The 20,152-nt window shown below is 44.2% G+C and overlaps 1 protein-coding gene and 1 non-coding gene across 4 annotated transcripts in view; both read left to right on the top strand.

Annotated features, from left to right (window-relative positions):
* The window catches only part of LOC139579458 (up-regulator of cell proliferation-like), a 584,460-nt gene that overhangs the window by 154,955 nt on the left and 409,353 nt on the right, over nucleotides 1–20,152 (top strand). The gene's annotated exons all lie outside the window — the stretch shown is intronic.
* On the top strand, nucleotides 17,282–17,358 carry trnae-uuc (transfer RNA glutamic acid (anticodon UUC)). The gene has a single exon. It is a non-coding gene; the product is annotated as a tRNA-Glu (tRNA).

Below are 20,152 nucleotides of genomic sequence, written 5' to 3'. Positions count from 1 at the left end.
GACGGAAAGTTGTTTGCCCTGAATTTATAATGTAATATATATAAATTATTCTGCCCAAGCTGAATGTATTTCCTGAATGACTCAGTCGTCGACAAAATTGAAAGAAGGCTATAGTCATAGAGTTAGATGGAGGACTCATCATGGACATTACCCATTATTGCATGGATATTGCCATTGAGGGCTTCCGCCATTTTAAAGTAATCAATTGGGTGGGGATTCCTATGGGTTGTAGCCTCAATAGCGTTTGTGACATCATGAGCCCAAAAACTGCCCATGATGTCACAAATGCCATAATGGCACAAATGTACACATGAGTCCTCTATCTCTATAGCTACAGTCTTTGGGCTCCAACCTGCACTTAGGCGAGATGACGCAACAACGAATGGGAGAACTCTGCCTTTTCACGCTGGGTTCATAGCCAAAAAGTGGCCCAGTGTTCAAGAAAATTTGATCTGAGGAGTATGTTTGTTCACTCATACAGGAATAATATTTTTTGTCACTCAACACAATGCCATAGATGTCTCATGTTTTGAGGGAGCGTGCAATTGGCATGCTGACTGCAGGATTGTCCACCAGAAGTGTTGCCAGATAATTTAATGTTCATTTCCCTACCATAAGCTGCTTCCAACGTCGTTTTAGAAAATTTGGCAGTATGTCCAACTCACCTCGTAATCGCTGACCACGTGTAACTGCACCAGCCCAGGTCCGCCACATCTGGTTTCTTCACCTGCAGGATCATCATAGGGGAGAGTGCTGAGGAGTATTTCTGTCTGTAATAAAGCTCTTTTGGGGAGAAAAATGTATTCTGATTGGCTGGGCCCGGATCCCGGGTGGGTGGGGATCCCAAGTGGGCCTTCTCCCTCCCTGGCCCAACCATGGCTGCACCCCTGGCCATTTTTTTATTTTAATTTTTTTTATTTCAGCTTTATTTAACCAGGTAGGCTAGTTGAGAACAAGTTCTCATTTACAACTGCGACCTGGCCAAGATAAAGCAAAGAAGCTCGACACAAACGGCAACACAGAGTTACACATGAAATAAACAAACATACAGTCAATAATACAGTAGAAAAATACTATATACTGTTTGAGCAAATGAGGTAAGATAAGGGAGGTAAGGCAATAAATAGGCCATAGTGGCGAAGTAATTACAATATACCAATTAAACACTGGAGTGATAGATGTGCAGAAGATGAGTGTGCAAGTAGAGATACTGGGGGTGCAAAGAAGCAAAATAAATAAATAAATACAGTATGGGGATGCGGTTTTTGGATGAGCTATTTACAGATGAGGTAGATAGATGGGCTGTTTACAGATGGGCTATGTACAGGTACAGTGATCTGGGAGATGCTCTGATAGCTGGTGCTTATAGTTAGTGAGGGAGATATGAGTCTCCAGCTTCAGTGATTTTTGCAGTTCGTTCCAGTCATTGGCAGCAGAGAACTGGAAGGAAAGGCGACCAAAGGAGGAATTGGCTTTGGGGGTGACCAGTGAGATATACCTGCTGGAGCACGTGCTACGGGTGGGTGCTGCTATGGTGACCAGTGAGCTGAGATAAAGCGGGGCTTTACCTAGCAAAGACTTGTAGATGACCCGGAGCCAGTGAGTTTGTCGACGAGTATGAAGCGAGGGCTAGCCAAAGAGAGCACAGGTCGCAGCGGTGGGTAGTATATGGGGCTTTGGTGACAAAACGGATGGCACTGTGATAGACTGCATCCAATTTGTTGAGTAGAGTGTTGTAGGCTATTTTGTAAATGACATCATCGAAGTTGAGGATCGGTAGGATAGTCAGTTTTACGAGGGTATGTTTGGCAGCATGAGTGAAGGATGCTTTGTTGCGAAATAGGAAGCCAATTCTAGATTTAATTTTGGATTGGAGATGCTTAATGTGAGTCTGGAAGGAGAGTTTAGAGTCTAACCAGACACCTAGGTATTTGTAGTTGTCCACATCTTCTAAGTCAGAACCGTCCAGAGTAGTGATGCTGGACGGGCGGGCAGGTGCGGGCAGCAATCGGTAGAAGAGCATGCATTTAGTTTTACTTGCATTTAAGAGCAGTTGGAGGCCATGGAAGGAGAGTTGTATGGCATTGAAGCTCGTCTGGAGGTTAGTTAACACAGTGTCCAATGAAGGGCCAGATGTATACAGAATGGTGTCGTCTGCTTAGAGGTGGATCAGAGAAACACCAGCAGCAAGAGCGACATCATTGATGTATGCAGAGAAGAGAGTAGGCCCAAGAATTGAACCCTGTGGCACCCCAATAGAGACTGTCAGAGGTCCGGACAACAGGCCCTACGATTTGACACACTGAACTCTATCAGAGAAGTAGTTGGTGAACCAGGCAAGGCAGTCATTTGAGAAACCAAGGCTGTTGAGTCTGCCGATAAGAATGTGGTGATTGACAGAGTCGAAAGCCTTGGCCAGGTCGATGAAGACGGCTGCAAGTACTGTCTTTTATCGATGGCGGTTATGATATCATTTAGTACCTTGAGCGTGGCTGAGGTGCACCCATGACCAACTCTGAAACCACATTGCATAGCGGAGAAAGTACGGTGGGATTCGAAATGGTCGGTAATCTGTTTGTTAACTTGGCTTTCGAAGACCTTAGAAGGGCAAGGTAGGATAGATATAGGTCTGTAGCAGTTTGGGTCTAGAGTGTCTCCCCCTTTGAAGAGGGGGATGACCGCGGCAGCTTTCCAATCTTTGGGAATCTCAGAGGATACGAAAGAGAGGTTGAACAATTTTGGCAGATCATTTTAGAAAGAGAGTGTCCAGGTTGTCTAGTCCAGTTGATTTGTAGTCGATTAGAAAGGCCTGCTCGCTGAAGCGTTTTAGGGAGCGTTTGACAGTGATGAGGGGTGGTCGTTTGACCTCAGACCAATTACGGATGCAGGCAATGAGGCAGTGATCGCAGAGCTCTTGGTTGAAGACAGCAGAGGTGTATTTGAAGGGCAAGTTGGTTAGGATGATATCTATGAGCGTGCCCGTGTTTACGGATTTGGGGTTGTACCTGGTAGCTTCATTGATAAATTGTGTGAGATTGAGGGCATCAAGCGTAGATTGTAGGATGGCTGGGATGTTAAGCATGTCCCAGTTTAGGTCACCTAGAAGATAGAAGATAGATGGGGGGAAACAATTTACATATGGTGTTCAGGGCACAGCTGGGGGCAGAGGGTGGTCTATAGCAAGCGGCAACGGTGAGAGACTTGTTTCTGGAAAGGTGGATTTTTAAAAGTAGAAGCTTGAATTGTTTGGGTACAGACCTAGATAGTAAGACAAAACTCTGCAGTAGTAGATTGCAACCGGCCCCTTTGGCAGTTCTATCTCGTCGGAAAATGTTATAGTTATGGATGGAAATTTCAGGGTTTTTGGTGGTCTTCCTAAGCGAGGATTCAGACACGGCTAGGACATCCAGGTTGACAGAGTGTGCTAAGGCAGTGAATAAACAAACTTAGGGAAGAGGCTTCTGATGTTAACATGCATGAAACCAAGGCTTTTTTGGTTACAGAAGTCAACAAATGAGAGCACCTGGGGAATGGGAGTGGAGCTAGGCACTGCAGGGCCTGGATTAACCTCTACATCACCAGAGGAACAGAGGAGGAGTAGATAAGGGTACGGCTAAAGGCTATAAGAACTGGTCGTCTAGTACATTCGGAACAGAGAGTAAAAGGAGCAGGTTTCTGGGCGCGTAGAATAGATTCAAGGCATAATGTACAGACAAAGGTATGGTAGGATGTGAATACAGTGGAGGTAAACCTAGGCATTGAGTGATGATGAGAGAGATATGGTCTCTAGAAACATAATTTAAACCAGGTGATGTCACCGCAAGTGTGGGAGGTGGAACTAAAGGGTTAGCTAAGTTATATTAAGCAAGGCTAGAGGCTCTACACTGAAATAAGACAACGATCACTAACCAGAACAGCAATGGACAAGGCATATTGACATTAGGGAGAGGCATGCGTAGCTGAGTGATCATAGGGGTCCAGTGAGTAGTTTGTCTGGCTGGAGACACGGCGATTCAGACAGCTAGCGGGCCGGGGCTAGCAAGCTAGCGGAAGGGCCTTAGAGGGACATCGTGATGGAAGAAGTCTGTTGTAGCCTCCTTGTGCGGAGCCTCCTCGTTCGGTTACGTCGGCAGACCAGTCGTGATGGATTAGTAGGGTTCCGTGTAGAAAAAGGAGTCCAGTCCAATTTGCAAAATAGGTACAGTGGCCCAAGAAATTGGCCGATGGATCTCTTCAGCTTAACAGTCCAATATGCTCTAGACAGCTAGGGGGGCGCGGCTAGCAGGCTAGCAGATGGGCATTCAGGGGACGTCGTGACGTAGGAGCCAGTTGAAGAACCGCCTCGGGCAGATTACGTTGGTAGTCCAGTAATGAAGGATCGGCGGGGCTCCGTACCGGCAGTAAAAGATGTCCAGGCCAATTGGCAAAATAGGTATTGCAGCCCAAGGAGTGGCTGATGGACCTCTTCAGCTAGCCGGGAGATGGGCCTAGCATGGGCTAGCTCCAGGCTAATTGGTGCTTGCTTCGGGACAGAGACGTTAGCAAGGAGTAGCCACTTGGATTGCAGCTAGCTAGCTGCGATGATCCGGTGAAAAGGTTCAGAGCTTGCGGTAGGAATCCGGGGATATGGAGAGAAAATAAGTCCGGTATGCTCTGGTTTGTCTGATGTTAGCTGATGACTGCTAGCAGTGGTTAGCTGACTACTAGCCAGTAGCTTGATAGCTGGCTAGCTTCTGTTGGGGGTTCTGGTTTAAAAGTAAAGAAAAAAACATTGGGTGAGGCGGGTTGCAAGAGAGTATTTTGAAGTTGAGGTTTAGAAAAAGAAAAAAAAGAAATGTGAAGTAAAAATACAGAAAAATATATATACACAGGACACGACAAGACGAGGACGAAGGCGTCTGACTTCTACGCCATCTTGGATACTGTGATACTAATACCAGTCATGTGATATCCATAGGTTAGGGCCAAATACATTTATTTCAATTGACTGATTTCAGTATATGAACTGTAACTAAGTAAAATTGTTGCATGTTGCGTTTATATTTTTGTTCAGTATACATGGGAGATGTGAATTGCAGGCTACTACCAAGTGCCATGTCCTCATTAGCATAGCCATTAGGTCCAAACTAAGAAAACTATGTTTCAGATATGATACATGTGCATCTAGGTAGACTTATGTGGGTGAGTCAACATATTTCATATGATTTAATGCATGTTATTAACAAATGTCTGAAGTAAGACATTGAAAATACACTTTTATTACTTTAAACAAAATGTTGAATCATTTTGAGACTGCAGCTTTGTGGCTATTGTAGTCTTTTCACTGTAGAAAAACGGGTATATCTAAAATCAGAGATGATAGAGAAAGCGAGACATCTCCCTTCCTCATTTATTTGGATTGGGGCGGGGCCACTCGAATGGACTACTTATTGCCCCTCCACGCGGAGGGGATGCCCAGGGCGAGACTTCTCACTGGAAAATTCTTTCTGGTCTGGTGCTGCTGGTTGGGCAAGAGGGATGGGACAATAAGTAGTCCAGAGCCAGCTGTTCACTGTCTCGCGTGAGCATGCCAGATATTATGGAGGAACTGTGAGCTCACGCAGGGAAAGCAGGCTCACCATCTTTGCTAAAGTTGTCCCAAGTGATGAATGAGCAGATGCTCCTCCCCTCGCCTTCTGCCTGTCTTCCTCGTCTTATCTCTGGAACAGCACCTTAGGCTTCCACCTTTTATTATAACCGTGTCAGTACATGCTCCAGGCTAGGCTACTCTGAACAGCAGGAAAAGGGTAAGTCAACATGTTTTATAAAAGTGTCAGGTTAAAATATATTTTGATGACTGGTAGGTAGGCTGTTTCTTATTCAAACTGGGAAAGACTTTAGAACTTACCATGTTGTAACAATTGCAATTCCTCTCAGGTAATTTAAACAGTTAAAAATCAAATGGCCCAGATCTCGCATAATGACAGATTGTAAGGAAGTTCACAAAAGTTTTTTTTTTGTTCTTAGCATACATTAAACAATTAAATTATTATTATTAACAATTATTATTATTAGCTGCAAATTATTTGGCAACGTTCCAGGTACTTTTTTTGTATAATAATATGTCATATGAATGGGTTTCCTGACGTGATACATACTTCTCCAGGTTTTGTGAGATGCAGAAAAAGACGATCTGGAGCTCCATCTTTCTCTCAAATTCAAATCTAGACCTCTAAACCATTTCCACTGCTTTAAAAAAAAGAAACTCTAATCAGGGACTGATTTAGACCTGGGTCACTTGCATTACACACCCTTATTTCAGAAAACTTTTCTCATGAAATCATGTGACTTATAGTTAGAACGATTCCTGTAACCGCACCCTGCTACAAGCAAGAATCAAGTGGACAAACCAGAAATATGACATATCTGTTTGATAGCAACTCTAGGTGGTGTCTGTGTGAACTGTCATCTTTTTGGCTAACCACATTGGAACATTCTAATCTTTTAGGACATGAACTGGCAGAACAGGTATAAATAAAGCATAGTGCTATTGTTTTCAGGAAGATGTATCCATGGTGATAAGAGGGACATGAGGCAGACTAAGAGCAAGGGCAGCCACCTGAGGACAGTATTCACTGTTCTGTGTCAGAAAATATGGCCTACAATGGCGGAGTGGTAGACTGTCTATAAAAAAATGTGCTCTACAATTGTTAACTATAACTTCCTTATAAAATGATTGACAGGAAATGGATCAACTAAATCGCATGATGATGGTACACCTTTTTAAGTAGTTCATCCTAAAATAAACTGATTTATCACACTAGACTAATACAGCAGCCATCAGCATTATATTATGAGAGTATTGAGGCAGTGCTGGAGATATACCTTGATTTGTTAAGACTCTCTTATTTATGTGTGTACTGTAGTCTACATCAGCGACAAAATTAAAAGCATTACATTTTTAGAACCGCATTGGTTGCTTTTTAATGTAGGCATATATTTTTATTTATTTATTTATTTTACCATTATTTTACCAGGTAAGTTGACTGAGAACACATTCTCATTTGCAGCAACGACCTGGGGAATAGTTACAGGGGAGAGGAGGGGGATGAATGAGCCAATTGTAAACTGGGGATTATTAGGTGACCGTGATGGTTGAGGGCCAGATTGGGAATTTAGCCAGGACACCGGGGTTAACACCCCTACTCTTACGATAAGTGCCATGGGATCTTTAATGACCTCAGAGAGTCAGGACACCCGTTTAACGTCCCATCCGAAAGACAGCACCCTACACAGAGCAGTGTCCCCAATCACTGCCCTGGGGCATTTGGATCTTTGTTTAGACCAGAGGAAAGAGTGCCTCCTACTGGCCCTCCAACACCACTTCCAGCAGCACCTGGTCTCCCATCCAGGGACTGACCAGGACCAACCCTGCTTAGCTTCAGAAGCAAGCCAGCAGTGGTATGCAGGGTGGTATGCTGCTGGCAAATAGGGAGGATATATAGGGAGGATAGGCCATGTGGAGATGTTCATATTGAAACATATTTTTTATTTTGATCAAATTTGTACAGATGTTCTTAGGGGACCCCACATGGGGCCTGACCCCAAGTTTGGGAAACCTCACTCTGCTTGCTTCCACTCTCTCTGTGTCCTCTGCTTCCTCCTGCATGTATTGCCTGCATCAGCCTCAACAATGAGTGCCACATCAATGTCTCAGTAACCTGCTCTCTGTAAAGCAAAAGTTATTATGAAAACTTAGTAACATATTTTTTGCTCCTGCTGAGGCATGCTCCATTTAACGTGAGCTTCTTCATACTTCTAGCTGGCTAAGTAATATTATCCAGAGCCCTTAAACGTTCCTGCAGTAGAAGTCTCTGCCGGCAGCTAGCCACCTGACTGACTTATCTATAACCGCCTATTTGCCTGTTGTGCACTGATTCTCAGAGAGTCTGTTTTTGTTTGTTTGGGGGATGTCTGTAAACACTGCAGGACAGTTTTAAAATTGCATTTCGTTGGGCATCTCACAAACACACTGTCAGGCAACTAGTTTATAGACGTTTCGATCACAGGAGGTTGGTGGCACCTTAATTGGGGAGAACGGGCTTGTGGTAATGGCTGGTGTGGAATGGTATCAAATACATTGTTTCCATGTGTTTGATGCCATTCCATTCGCACTGTTCCAGCTATTATTATGAGCCGCCCTCCCCTCGGCAGCCTCCACTGTTATGACTGTTGCCTATGAACTGGGGTAGTTCGTTTCACTGTTCCACGAGAGAGTGGAGTTTGCCGTTTGAGAGAGTGGTGAATATGCTGCTAAAAAGTCAATTCAGGGGATCTGGGCAAACATAATGAACAAACCACTGTTCATAATTCCACTCCTAACAAAGACGCAGGCGTGATTATAACTCAGTCAGATCAAGAAAATAAGCGAGCTGAGCTTTATCAACGCTGGGAGCAATATTGTCCTGTTGTAGGAGGAAATTCGCTCCAGTTAAGCGCCGTCCACAGCGTATGGCATGGCGTTGCAAAATGGAGTGATAGCCTTCCTTCTACAAGATCCCTTTTACCCTGTTCAAATCCCCCACAATCCCCAACACGTTTTTACAATATCCCTCTGTCCAGTGTATGTGTTCTTTTGTCCATCTTAATATTTTATTTTTATTGGCCAGTCAGTCTAAATTTTATCAGCATATCGAATGCACGACTCAAGCTGGTAGCTTTCTGGATCTTCCGCGATGCATTGAAAGCCCTCCCACGCCCTCCCTTCGGCAAATCTGACCATGACTCCATTTTGTTGCTCCCAGCCTATAGACAGAAACTAAAACTGGAAAACCCAGTGCTCAGGTCCATCCAACGCTGGTCCGACCAATCGGATTCCACGCTTGCTTCGATCACGTGGACTGGGATATGTTCCGGGTAACCTCAGACAACAACATTGATGTATACGCTGACTCGGTGAGCGAGTTTATTAGCAAGTGCATCGGGGACGTTGTACCCACTGTGACTATTAAAACCTTCTCTAACCAGAAACCGTGGATTGATGGCAGCATTCGCGCAAAATTGAAAGCACGAACCACTGCTTTTAATCATGACAAAAGACTGGAAACATGACCCAATACAAACAGTGTAGCTATTCCCTCCGCAAGGCAATCAAACAAGCTAAGCATCAGTATAGAGACAAAGTAGAGTCGCAATTCAACGGCTCAAACACAAGACGTATGTGGCAGGGTCTACAGTCAATCACGGATTACAAAAGGAAAACCAGCCCCGTCGCGGACACCGACGTCTTGCACTGACACGGCCCGCTACCAAAACCTGTGGGCTCTCCTTCACGTGGTCAACGTGAGTAAAACATTTAAGCGTGTTAACCCTCGCGAGGCTGCCGGCCCAGACGGCATCCCTAGCCGCGTCCTCAGAGTATGCGCAGACCAGCTGGCTGGTGTGTTTACGGACATATTCAATCAATCCCTATCCCAATCCCTATCCCAGTCTGCTTTGCCCACATGCTTCAAGAGGGCCACCATTGTTCCTGTTCCCATTATTAAAAACCAAGATGGTGTAGCAGTCGGACGTGTGTTTGTCTTGCCCCGTGTAAATAGTTGTTTTCCTCATTTTTGTTGTTGTATATATTCGTATATATTTTAACCTCACTTTCCATCCACGATCTGAATACACTTTCCTGCAACCCGCCTCACCCAATGTGGTACGGATCTGCTATTTTTATACTTATGAACCGGAACCCCCATCAGAAGCTAGCCCGCTAACTAGCTACTAGCTAATAGTCAGTTAGCCACTGCTAGCGCTCTTCACCGTTAACTAGGACACCAGTCAGCTTCAGCTCGGTCAATACCTGCCAGTCTGCACAGCTCGACATCAAACCCAGAGCATATTGGACTGCTTTTTTGTCTACCACATCACCGGATTCCTGCCGCAAGATCTGGACCATTACACCGGATCATCGCAGCTAGCTAGCTGCATTCGAGTGGCTACTGCAGGCTAACACCTCTGTCCTGAAGCAAGCACCAGGTAGCCTTGAGCTAGCCCCGAGCTAGGTCCATCTACCGGCTTGCTGAAGAGGTCTACCAGCTAATTCTTGGGCTAAAATACTTATTTTGCCAATTGGCCTGGACCCTTTACAGCCGACACGGAGCCCCGCCAATCCACCAAAACTGGTCTGCCGACGTAATCGTCCAAGGTGGTTTCAACAGGCTGAGACGTTGCTGAAGGCCCATCTGCTAGCCCTGGCCCGCTAGCTTTCTGAATCTCCGTGTCTTCAGCTCGCCAAGCGTAGTAGCGACTACCGAACGACTCCCTGACTCAACTATCGCTGCCTATTGGACCCTATGATCACACATGCCTCTCCCTAATGTCAATATGCCTTGTCTACTGCTGTTCCGGTTAGTGATTGTTGCCTTATTTCACTGTAGAGCACCCAGCCCTGCTCAACATGACTTAGATACAGTGGGGCAAAAAAGTATTTAGTCAGCAACCAATTGTGCAATTCTCCCACTTAAAAAGATGAGAGAGGCCTGTAATTGTCATCATAGGTACACTTCAACTATGACAGACAAAATTAGGGAAAAAAATCCAGAAAATCACATTGTAGGATTTTTAATAATTTATTTGCAAATTATGGTGGAAAATAAGTATTTGGTCAATAACAGAAGTTTATCTCAACACTTTGTTATCTTCTTGAGCCTATGGGGGCGCCATTTCGACTTTGTAAAAATGAGTTCCCAAATTAAACTGCCTCGTACTCAATTCTTGCTCGTACAATATGCATATTATTATTACTATTGGATAGAAAACACTCTCTAGTTTCTAAAACCGTTTGAATTATTTCTCTGAGTGAAACAGAACTCATTCTGCAGCACATTTCCTGTCAGGGAGTGAGATTTCAGAAATCGAGGTCCCTGTTCTGAGGTCAGTTTATAAGTCCCCATGTAAGCCATCGGGCTACATGCACTGCATACGTCTTCCTCTAGATGTCAGTAAGCGGGGAGAATTTGAATGGAGTGGATTGCGCAATCTGGGACCTTATATAAGACCATGGAACGGAAGTAACGTCCTTTTCAACGGTGCGCCTGGCGCAAGAAGACATCACAATGGCGTCCTGCAAACGCTTTCGTTTTAGTAGTTCTATATCTCCGGTCATGTTTTTATTCGTTATAGGTGTTAAAGACATCATAAGGTAGTTAATTTAAACCGACTTATAGCAGTTTATAGCAGTTTATTGCGATTTTCTGGGATTTCTTTGTCATGCGCTTTCACGAGTTGGACACCTCTCCAGTTGGTGGCTATCGTTAGCTGCTATTTCGACAGGAGAAGAGGACATCTTTCAACCAAAAGACGATTGTTCTGGAGAAAGGACACCTTGCCCAAGATTCTGATGGAAGCTCAGCTAATAGTAAGCAGTCTTTATGCTGTTAATTCGTACTTATGTTGACAAATGTTAAATAATAATTCCGCCATGAATTATGGTGCGGTCTCGCTTTGGTGCACGCTGTATTGCGCAGTAACGTTAATTTTAAAAATCTAACCCAGCGATTGCATTAAGAACTAATTTATCTTTCATTTGCTGTCCAACTTGTATTTTTTAGTCAAGTTTATGAATAGTTTTCGATTAGAATAGGTGCCTTTCCCAAGATTTCTCCTGACATTTTCTTTGCAGCTTGGCTACTTTTCTCATTGTATAACCACGATTTGTGCCAATAAATATGCACATTTTCGAACAAACTCTATATGCATTGTGTAATATGATGTTATAGGACTGTCATCTGAAGAATTCTGAGAAGGTTAGTGATAAAATTAATATCTTTTGGTGGTTTATACGTAATCTCTATGTTTGGCTTGAATCAATGCTGTTGTGATGTTTGCACATGTGGTATGCTAATATAACGCTATATTGTGTTTTCGCTGTAAAACACTTAGAAAATCTGAAATATTGTCTGGATTCACAAGATCTGTGTCTTTCAATTGCTGTACGCTGTGTATTTTTAAGAAATGTTTTATGATGAGTAATTAGGTAATACACGTTGCTCTCTGTAGTTATTCTAGTCGCTTTGGTGAGAGTTGTGATGGTGGCTGCAATGGTAAACTATGATTTATACCTGAAATATGCACATTTTTCTAACAAAACATATGCTATACAATAAATATGTTATCAGACTGTCATCTGATGAAGTTGTTTCTTGGTTAGTGGCTATTTATATCTTTATTTGGTCGAATTTGTGATAGCTACTGATGGAGTAAAAAACTGGTGGAGTAAAAAAAAGTGGTGTCTTTTGCTAACGTGGTTAGCTAATAGATTTACATATTGTGTCTTCCCTGTAAAACATTTTAAAAATCAGAAATGATGGCTGGATTCACAAGATGTGTATCTTTCATCTGGTGTCTTGGACTTGTGATTTAATGATATTTAGATGCTAGTATTTACTTGTGACGCTATGCTAGGCTATGCTAGTAGCTTTTCTACTGATGGGGGTGCTCCCGGATCCGGGTTTGGGAGGCGTTAGAGGTTAAATACCCTTTGTTGGCAATGACAGAGGTCAAACGTTTTCTGTAAGTCTTCACAAGGTTGTCACACACTGTTGCTGGTTTTTAGCAGATCTCATGCAGATCTCCTCTAGAGCATTGATGTTTTGGGGATGTTGCTGGGCAACACGGACTTTCAACTCCCTCCAAAGATTTTCTATGGGGTTGTGATCTGGAGACTGGCTAGGCCACTCCAGGACCTTGACATGCTTCTTACGAAGCCACTCCTTCGTTGCCCGGGCGGTGTGTTTGGGATCATTGTCATGCTGAAAGACCCAGCCACGTTGGATCATCCAACTGCTCTCTAGCAAACTTCAGACGGGCCTGGACATGTACTGGCTTAAGCAGGGGGACACGTCTGGCACTGCAGGATTTGAGTCCCTGGCGGCGTAGTGTGTTAGTGATGGTAGGCTTTGTTACTTTGGTCCCAGCTCTCTGCAGGTCATTCACTAGGTCCCCCCGTGTGGTTCTGGGATTTTTGCTCACCGTTCTTGTGATCATTTTGACCCCACGGGGTGAGATCTTGCATGGAGCCCCAGATCGAGGGAGATTATCAGTGGTCTTGTATGTCTTCCATTTCCTAATAATTGCTCCCACAGTTGATTTCTTCAAACCAAGCTGCTTACCTATTGCAGATTCAGTCTTCCCAGCCTGGTGCAGGTCTACAATTTTGTTTCTGGTGTCCTTTGACAGCTCTTTGGTCTTGGCCATAGTGGAGTTTGGAGTGTGACTGTTTGAGGTTGTGGACAGGTGTCTTTTATACTGATAACAAGTTCAAACAGGTGCCATTAATACAGGTAACGAGTGGAGGACAGAGGAGCCTCTTAAAGAAGAAGTTACAGGTCTGTGAGAGCCAGAAATCTTGCTTGTTTGTAGGTGACCAAATACTTATTTTCCACCATAATTTGCAAATAAATTCATTAAAAATCCTACAATGTGATTTTCTGGATTTTCTCATTTCGTCTGTCATGGTTGAAGTCTACCTATGATGAAAATTACAGGCCTCTCTCATCTTTTTAAGTTGGAGAACTTGCACAATTGGTGGCTGACTAAATACTTTTTTGCCCCACTGTATCTCTTTTGTCCCACCCCCCACACATGCGGAGACCTCACCTGGCTTAACTTGTGTCTCCAGAGATGCATTCTCTCTCATTGTCACTCGATGCCTAGGTTTACCTCCACTGTACCCACATCCTGCCTTACCCTTGTCTATACATTATGCCCTGAATCTATTCTACCACGCCCAGAAATCTGCTCCTTTTATTCTCTGTTCCCAAAGCACTAGACAACCAGCTGTTATAGCCTTTAGCCGTACCCTTATCCTACTCCTCCTCTGTTCCTCTGGTGATGTAGAGGTTAACCCAGGCCCTGCAGCCCCCAGCTCCACACCTATTCCCCAGGTGCTCTCATTTATTGACTTCTGTAACTGTAAAAGCCTTGGTTTCATGCATGTTAACATCAGAAGCCTCATCCCGAACTTTGTTTTATTCACTGCTTTAGCTCACTCCGCCGACCCTGATGTCCTAGCCGTGTCTGAATCCTGGTTTAGGAAGGCCACCAAAAATTATGAAATTTCCATCCCCAACTACAACATTTACCAACAAGATAGAACTGCCAACGGGGCGGAGTTGCAATCTACTGCAGAGATAGCCTGCAGAGTTCCGTCCAGGTCTGTGCCCAAACAATTCGAGATTCTACTTTTAAAAATCCATCTTTCCAGAAATAAGTCTCTCACCGTTGCCGCTTGTTATAGACCCCCCTCAGCCCCCAGCTGTGCCCTGGACACCATATGTGAATTGATTGCCCCTCATCTATCTTCAGAGTTCATACTGTTAGGTGACCTAAACTGGGATATGCTTAACACCCCAGCCATCCTAAAATCTAAGCTAGATACCCTCAATCTCACACAAATTATCAATAAACCTACCAGGTACAACCCTAATTCCGTAACCATGGGCACCCTCTTAGATATCATGCTTACCAACTTGCTCTCCAAATACACCACTGCTGTCTTCAACCAGGATCTCAGCGATCACTGCCGCATTGCCTGCGTCCGTAATGGGTCTGCGGTCAAACGACCACCCCTCATCACTGTCAAACGCTCCCTAAAACACTTCAGCGAGCAGGACTTTCTAATCGACCTGGCCCGGGTACCCTGGAAGGATATTGACATCTCTATAAAAGTGCTTTCCTCACCATCTTAAATAAGCACGCCCCATAAAAAAATGTAGAACTAAGAACAGATATAGCCCTTGGTTCACCCCAGACTTGACTGCCCTCGACCAGCACAAAAACATCCTGTGGCGTTCTGCAGTAGCATCGAAAAGCCCCCACGATATGCAACTTTTCAGGGAAGTCAGGAACCAATATACACAGTTGGTCAGGAAAGCTAAGGCTAGCTTTTTCAAACAGAAATTTGCATCCTGTAGCACTAACTCCAAAAAGTTTTGGGACACTGTATTGTCCATGGAGAATAAGAGCACTTCCTCCAAGCTGCCCCCTGCATTGAGGCTAGGGTACACTGTCACCACTGATAAATCTACGATAATCGCTAATTTCAATAAGCATTTTTCCACGGCTAGCCATGCATTCCACCTGGGAACCCCTTCCCCAGCCAACAGCTCTGCGCCCCCCACAGCAACTTGCCCAAGCCTCCCCCCCCGCTTCTCCTTCACCCAAATCCAGACAGCTGATGTTCCGCTATGCGGGTCCCGCACCCGCCCGCCCGACTAGCATCACTACTCTGGACGGTTCTGACTTAGAATATGTGGACAACTACAAATACCTAGGTGTCTGGTTAGACTGTAATCTCTCCTTCCAGACTCATATTAAGCATCTCCAATCTAAATTAAATCTAGAATCGGCTTCCTATATCACAACAAAGCATCCTTCACTCATGCTGCCAAACATACCCTCGTAAAACTGACTATCCTACCAATCCTTGACTTCGGTGATGTCATTTACAAAATAACCTCCAACACTCATCTCAGCAAGCTGGATGTAGCCTATCACAGTGCCATCCGTTTTGTCACCAAAGCCCCATGTACTACCCACCACTGCGACCTGTATGCTCTCGTTGGTTGGCACTCGCTACATATTTGTCACCAAACCCGCTGGCTCCAGGTCATCTATACGTCTTTGCTAGGTAAAGCCCTGCCTTATCTCAGCTCACTGGTCACCATAACAACACCCACCCGTAGCACACACTGCACCAGGTATATTTCACTGGTCATCGCCAAAGCCAACACCCCCTTTGGCCACCTTTCCTTCCAGTTCTCTGCTGCCAATGACTGGAATGAATTGCAAAAATCAATGAAGATGGAGACTTATATCCCCGTCTCTAACTTTAAGGATCAGCTGTCAGAGCAGCTCACCAATCAATGTACCTGCACACAGACATTCTGTAAATAGCACACCAAACTACCTTATCCCCATTTTGTAAATGTTTTGCTCTTTTGCACCCCAGCATCTCTTCTTACACATCATCATCTACACATCTATCATTCCACTGTTAATGCTAAATTGTAATTATTTCGCCTCCAAGGCCTATTTATTGCCTTACCTCCCTAATCGTACTACATTTGCACACACTACATATATTTTTCTATTGTGTTTTTGACTGTTTGTTTGTTTATTCCATGTGTAACTCTGTGTTGTTGTTGTTGTCTCACTGCTTTGCTTTATCTTGGCCAGGTCGCAGTTGTAAATGAGAACTTGTTCTCAACTGGCTTACCTGGTTAAATCAAGGTGAAATTAAAAAGTAAATTTAAAAAAGAAAGCTAAGGTAACTGAGCTAAACAACTATTGCCCCGTAGCACTCACTTCTGTCATCATGAAGTGCTTTGAGAGGCTAGTTAAGGATCATATCGCCTCTACCTTACCTGACACCCTAGACCCACTTCAATTTGCTTACCACCCCAATAGATCCACAGATGATGCAATCGCCATTTCACTGCACACCGCCCTATCCCATCTGGACAAGAGGAATTTACTACAGCTCAGCATTTAACACCATAGTACCCTCCAAACTCGTCATTAAGCTCGAGACCCTGGGTCTCAACCCTGCCCTGTGCAACTGGGTCCTGGACTTTCTGACGGGCCGCCCCCAGGTGGTGAGGGTTGAAACAACATCTCCACCCCACTGATCCTCAACACTGGGGCCCCACAAGGGTGCGTTTTCAGCCCTCTCCTGTACTCCCTGTTCAACCATAACTGTGTGGCCATGCACGCCTCCAACTCAATCATCAAGCTTGCAGACGACACCACAGTGGTAGGCTTGATTACCAACAACGACAAGACGGCATACAGGGAGGAGGTGAGGGCTCTTGGTGTGTGGTGTCAGGAAAATAACTTCACACTCAACGTCAACAAAACAAAGGAGATGATCATGGACTTTAGGAAACAGCAGAGGGAGCATCCCCCTATCCACATCGACGGGACAGTAGTGGAAAAGGTGGACATTTTTAAGTTCCTCGGCGTACACATCATAGACAAAGTGAAATTATCCACCCACATAGACCGTGTGGTGAAGAAGGCGCAACAGCGCCTCTTCAATGTCAGGAGGCTGAAGAATTTTGGCTTGTCACCGAAAACCCTCACAAACTTTTACAGATGCACAATCGAGAGCATCCTGTCGGGCTGTATCACCGCCTGGTACGGCAACTGCTCCGCCCACAACCACAAGGCTCTCCAGAGGGTAGTGCGGTCTGCACAATGTATCACCGGGGGCAAACTACCTGCCCTCCAAGACACTTACACCCGATGTCTTGGTCCCGTGTGGCTCAGTTGGTAGAGCATGGCGCTTTCAATGCCAGGGTTGTGGGTTCATTCCCCACGGGGGGACCAGGATGAATATGTATGAACTTTCCAATTTGTAAGTCGCTCTGGATAAGAATGTCTGCTAAATGACTTAAAATGTTTAAAAAAAATAAAAATAAAAAAATGTCACAGGAAGGTCAAAAAGATCATCAAGGACAACAACCATCCGAACCATTGCCTGTTCACCCCGACATCATCCAGAAGGCGAGGGCAGTACAGCTGCATCAAAGCTGGGACCGAGAGACTGAAAAACAGCTTCTATCTCAAGGCCATCAGCCTGTTAAACAGCCATCACTAACATTGAGTGGCTGCTGCCAACATACTGACTCAAATCTCCAGGCACTTCAATAATTAAAGATTGGATGTAGTAAATGTATCACTAGTCACGTTAAACAATGCCACTTTATATAATGTTTACATTCCCTACATTACTCATCTCTATACCATCTACTGCTTCTTGCCTATGCCGCACAGCCATCGCTCATCCATTTATTTATATGTACATATTCTTATACCATCCCTTTACACTTGTGTGTATAAGGTAGTAGTTATGAAATTGTTATATTACTTGTTAGATATTACTGCACTGTTGGAACTAGAAACACAAGCATTTCGCTACACTTGCATTAACATCTGCTAACCAGGCGTATGTGTCAAATAACATTTGTTTTGATTTGACAGCATTGTATGAGATCTTCAGTTTCTTGGTAATTTCTCGCATGGAATAGCCTTCATTTCTCAGAACAAGAATAGACTGACGAGATGCAGAAGAAAGGCCATTTTTCTGGCCATTTTGAATCTGTAATCGATCCCACAAATGCTGATGCTCCAGATACTCAACTAGTCTAAAGAAGGCCAGTTTTATTGCTTTTTTAATCATGACAACAGTTTTCAGCTGTGCTAACATAGTTGCAAAAGGGTTTTCTAATGATCAATTAGCCTTTTAAAATGATAAACTTTGATTAGCTAACACAACAAGCCATTGGAACACAGGAGTGATGGTTGCTGATAATGGGCCTCTGTCCGCTTATGTACAGTGGGGAGAACAAGTATTTGATACACTGCCGATTTTGCAGATTTTCCTACTTAAAAAGCATGTAGAGGTCTGTAATTTTTATCATAGGTACACTTCAACTGTGAGAGACGGAATCTAAAACAAAAATCCAGAAAATCACATTGTATGATTTTTAAGTAATTAATTAGCATTTTATTGCATGACATAAGTATTTGATACATCAGAAAAGCAGAACTTAATATTTGGTACAGAATCCTTTGTTTGCAATTACAGAGATCATACGTTTCCTGTAGTTCTTGACCAGGTTTGCACACACTGCAGCAGGGATTTTGGCCCACTCCTCCATACAGACCTTCTCCAGATCCTTCAGGTTTCGGGGCTGTCGCTGGGCAATACGGACTTTCAGCTCCCTCCAAAGATTTTCTATTGGGTTTAGGTCTGGAGACTGGCTAGGCCACTCCAGGACCTTGAGATACTTCTTACGGAGCCACTCCTTAGTTGCCCTGGCTGTGTGTTTCGGGTCGTTGTCATGCTGGAAGACCCAGCCACGACCCATCATCAATGCTCTTACTGAGGGAAGGAGGTTGTTGGCTAAGATCTCGCAATACATGGCCCCATCCATCCTCCCCTCAATACGGTGCAGTCGTCCTGTCCCCTTTGCAGAAAAGCATCCCCAAAGAATGATGTTTCCACCTCCATGCTTCACGGTTGGGATGGTGTTCTTGGGGTTGTACTCATCCTTCTTCTTCCTCCAAACACGGCGAGTGGAGTTTAGACCAAAAAGCTCTATTTTTGAATCATCAGACCACATGACCTTCTCCCATTCCTCCTCTGGATCATCCAGATGGTCATTGGCAAACTTCAGACGGGCCTGGACATGCGCCTGCTTGAGCAGGGGGACCTTGTGTGCGCTGCAGGATTTTAATCCATGACGGCGTACTGTGTTACTAATGGTTTTCTTTGAGACTGTGGTCCCAGCTCTCTTCAGGTCATTGACCAGGTCCTGCCGTGTAGTTCTGGGCTGATCCCTCACCTTCCTCATGATCATTGATGCCCCACGAGGTGAGATCTTGCATGGAGCCCCAGACTGAGGGTGATTGACCATCATCTTGAACTTCTTCTATTTTCTTCTATCTTCTAATAATTGCGCCAACAGTTGTTGCCTTCTCACCAAGCTGCTTGCCTATTGTCCTGTAGCCCATCCCAGCCTTGTGCAGGTCTACAATTTTATCCCTGATGTCCTTACACAGCTCTCTGGTCTTGGCCATTGTGGAGAGGTTGGAGTCTGTTTGATTGAGTGTGTGGACAGGTGTCTTTTATACAGGTAACGAGTTCAAACAGGTGCAGTTAATACAGGTAATGAGTGGAGAACAGGAGGGCTTCTTAAAGAAAAACTAACAGGTCTGTGAGAGCTGGAATTCTTACTGGTTGGTAGGTGATCAAATACTTATGTCATGCAATAAAATGCAAATGAATTACTTAAAAATCATACAATGTGATTTTCTGGATTTTTGTTTTAGATTCCGTCTCTCACAGTTGAAGTGTACCTATGATAAAAATTACAGACCTCTACATGCTTTGTAAGTAGGAAAACCTGCAAAATCGGCAGTGTATCAAATACTTGTTCTCCCCACTGTATATATTCCATAAAAAATCAGCCGTCATTTACAACATTAAATCAAATGTATTAATAAATCAAATCAAATGTATTTATGTAGCCCTTCTTACATCAGCTGATATATCAAAGTGCTGTACAGAAACCCAGCCTAAAACCCCAAACAGCAAGCAATGCAGGTGTAGAAGCAC

Source organism: Salvelinus alpinus, chromosome 6 (assembly GCF_045679555.1).
Source record: "Salvelinus alpinus chromosome 6, SLU_Salpinus.1, whole genome shotgun sequence".
Lineage (NCBI taxonomy): Eukaryota > Metazoa > Chordata > Actinopteri > Salmoniformes > Salmonidae > Salvelinus > Salvelinus alpinus.
Note: the sequence above shows the minus strand (reverse complement) of the source record. Positions and strands in the feature narration are given on the sequence as shown.